This window comes from Hyla sarda, chromosome 8, assembly GCF_029499605.1.
Source record: "Hyla sarda isolate aHylSar1 chromosome 8, aHylSar1.hap1, whole genome shotgun sequence".
Taxonomy (NCBI): domain Eukaryota; kingdom Metazoa; phylum Chordata; class Amphibia; order Anura; family Hylidae; genus Hyla; species Hyla sarda.
This window is the reverse complement of record NC_079196.1, coordinates 78,577,108-78,580,264: the sequence shown is the minus strand read 5'-3', so window position 1 is coordinate 78,580,264 and position 3,157 is coordinate 78,577,108. Positions and strand designations below refer to the sequence as shown.

Sequence of the window (3,157 nt, the reverse complement as noted above, 5' to 3'; positions counted from 1 at the left end):
GTATTTTTGGTCACTTTTTATATCATGAAAAAAGGAATAAAAAGCGATCAAAAAGTCCGATCAATACAAAAATGGTACCGCTAAAAACTTCAGAACACGGCACAAAAAAATTATGCCGACCCGTACGCGGAAAAATAAAAAAGTTATAGGGGTCAGAAGATGAAAATTTTTTACGTATACATTTTCCTGCATGTAGTTATGATTTTTTTCAGAAGTCCGACAAAATCAAACCTATATAAGTAGGGTATCATTTTAATAGTATGGACCTACAGAATAAAGATAAGGTGTCATTTTTCCCGAAAAATGCACTGCGTAGAAACGGATGCCCCCAAAAAGTACAAAATGCCCCCAAAAGGTACAGAATTTTTTTTCTTTTTCCGTTTCACAGTGGATTTTTGGGTAAAATTACTACAAAACTTGTATTTGTCACTACAAAGTAGAATTGGTGGCGCAAAAAATAAGATATCATATAGAATTTTAGGTGCAAAATTGAAAGCGTTATGATTTTTAGAAGGTGATGAGGAAAAAATGAAAATGCAAAAACGGAAAAATGCTGAGTCCTTAAAGGGGTACTCCGGTGCTTACACATCTTAGGCTAGGTTCACACCACGTTTTGTTAACTAGGGAAACTGTACTGCATGACATTTACAGTAATTTATATTAGAGTGTATTAGAGTCCTGTGCCTTATTGCATTGTGGTATTACACAGATTCTGTACCCCAATGTGATCATGTTTATCTTTATGTCAGTGCTTCCAAACCAGGGTGCCTCCAGCTGTTGCAAAACTACAACTCCCAGCATGCCCGGACAGCCAAAGGCTGTCCGGGCATGCTGGGATTTGTAGTTTTGCAACAGCTGGAGGCACCCTGGTTGGGAAGCACAGCTTTGTGTTTGTACTGCAGCATTTCATATGACATGTTAGGTCACTTTTATTCTCTGTTGGCCTGTCTGCCTCTCAGACACAGTGCTCCGGTATGATCTCAGACCTCTCCTGTCTAGTAACTTGACCCTGATACGTCAGGATTCCTGAGACAGATTTTATCTGCTCTGCAGGAGTTAATAAGTCTCACAGACTTCCCCCACTCAGGCCCCTCCCCAGGGGCGGGGTCACACGTAGATCCTCCCACTCATCCTCTCTAAGCAGCTGGGACTGTTCCCTTAGCTTGACTAGAGCTGGAGGAGGAGAGGGATGGGGCTGTGGTGACCCGGGATTAGGAGGATCCCCGTTATAACGGAGGTGAGAGACCCTCATAGAGCACAGGGGGGGTCGTTATTGCGCTCATATGTGTGTGATGGGGGAGCGGGCGCGTGAACTAACGGTGACGCTCCGTGTGTGCACTGTGTGATGCGTTAATTTGTATATTCCCAGTGCTGTGTACTGTGTGATGCGTTACTTTGCACATGTACAGTGCTGTGTCTGCGATGCGTTACTTTGTACATGTACAGTGCTGTCTGGGTGATGCGTTACTTTGTACATGTACAGTGCTGTGTCTGGGTGATGCGTTACTTTGTACATGTACAGTGCTGTGTCTGGGTGATGCGTTACTTTGTACATGTACAGTGCTGTCTGGGTGATGCGTTACTTTGTACATGTACAGTGCTGTCTGGGTGATGCGTTACTTTGTACATGTACAGTGCTGTCTGGGTGATGCGTTACTTTGTACATGTACAGTGCTGTCTGGGTGATGCGTTACTTTGTACATGTACAGTGCTGTCTGGGTGATGCGTTACTTTGTACATGTACAGTGCTGTCTGGGTGATGCGTTACTTTGTACATGTACAGTGCTGTGTCTGCGATGCGTTACTTTGTACATGTACAGTGCTGTGTCTGGGTGATGCGTTACTTTGTACATGTACAGTGCTGTCTGGGTGATGCGTTACTTTATACATGTACAGTGCTGTCTGGGTGATGCGTTACTTTGTACATGTACAGTGCTGTGTCTGGGTGATGCGTTACTTTGTACATGTACAGTGCTGTGTCTGGGTGATGCGTTACTTTGTACATGTACAGTGCTGTCTGGGTGATGCGTTACTTTGTACATGTACAGTGCTGTCTGGGTGATGCGTTACTTTGTACATGTACAGTGCTGTGTCTGCGATGCGTTACTTTGTACATGTACAGTGCTGTGTCTGGGTGATGCGTTACTTTGTACATGTACAGTGCTGTGTCTGGGTGATGCGTTACTTTGTACATGTACAGTGCTGTGTCTGCGATGCGTTACTTTGTACATGTACAGTGCTGTGTCTGGGTGATGCGTTACTTTGTACATGTACAGTGCTGTGTCTGGGTGATGCGTTACTTTGTACATGTACAGTGCTGTCTGGGTGATGCGTTACTTTGTACATGTACAGTGCTGTCTGGGTGATGCGTTACTTTGTACATGTACAGTGCTGTGTCTGGGTGATGCGTTACTTTGTACATGTACAGTGCTGTGTCTGCGATGCGTTACTTTGTACATGTACAGTGCTGTGTCTGGGTGATGCGTTACTTTGTACATGTACAGTGCTGTCTGGGTGATGCGTTACTTTGTACATGTACAGTGCTGTGTCTGCGATGCGTTACTTTGTACATGTACAGTGCTGTGTCTGGGTGATGCGTTACTTTGTACATGTACAGTGCTGTGTCTGGGTGATGCGTTACTTTGTACATGTACAGTGCTGTGTCTGGGTGATGCGTTACTTTGTACATGTACAGTGCTGTCTGGGTGATGCGTTACTTTGTACATGTACAGTGCTGTCTGGGTGATGCGTTACTTTGTACATGTACAGTGCTGTGTCTGGGTGATGCGTTACTTTGTACATGTACAGTGCTGTGTCTGGGTGATGCGTTACTTTGTACATGTACAGTGCTGTGTCTGGGTGATGCGTTACTTTGTACATGTACAGTGCTGTGTCTGGGTGATGCGTTACTTTGTACATGTACAGTGCTGTGTCTGGGTGATGCGTTACTTTGTACATGTACAGTGCTGTGTCTGGGTGATGCGTTACTTTGTACATGTACAGTGCTGTGTCTGGGTGATGCGTTACTTTGTACATGTACAGTGCTGTGTCTGGGTGATGCGTTACTTTGTACATGTACAGTGCTGTGTCTGGGTGATGCGTTACTTTGTACATGTACAGTGCTGTGTGTCTGGGTGATGCGTTACTTTGTACATGT

At 44.7% G+C, this 3,157-nt stretch overlaps 1 protein-coding gene across 1 annotated transcript in view; it reads left to right on the top strand.

Annotated features, from left to right (window-relative positions):
- The first annotated feature begins 1,079 nt into the window (after positions 1-1,079).
- SH3BP4 (SH3 domain binding protein 4) overlaps positions 1,080-3,157 on the top strand; it is a 79,560-nt gene continuing 77,482 nt past the window's right edge. The window contains exon 1 of the mRNA XM_056534312.1: positions 1,080-1,237. The gene's annotated coding sequence lies outside the window, so the exon portion shown is untranslated. The remainder of the gene's footprint in view (positions 1,238-3,157) is intronic.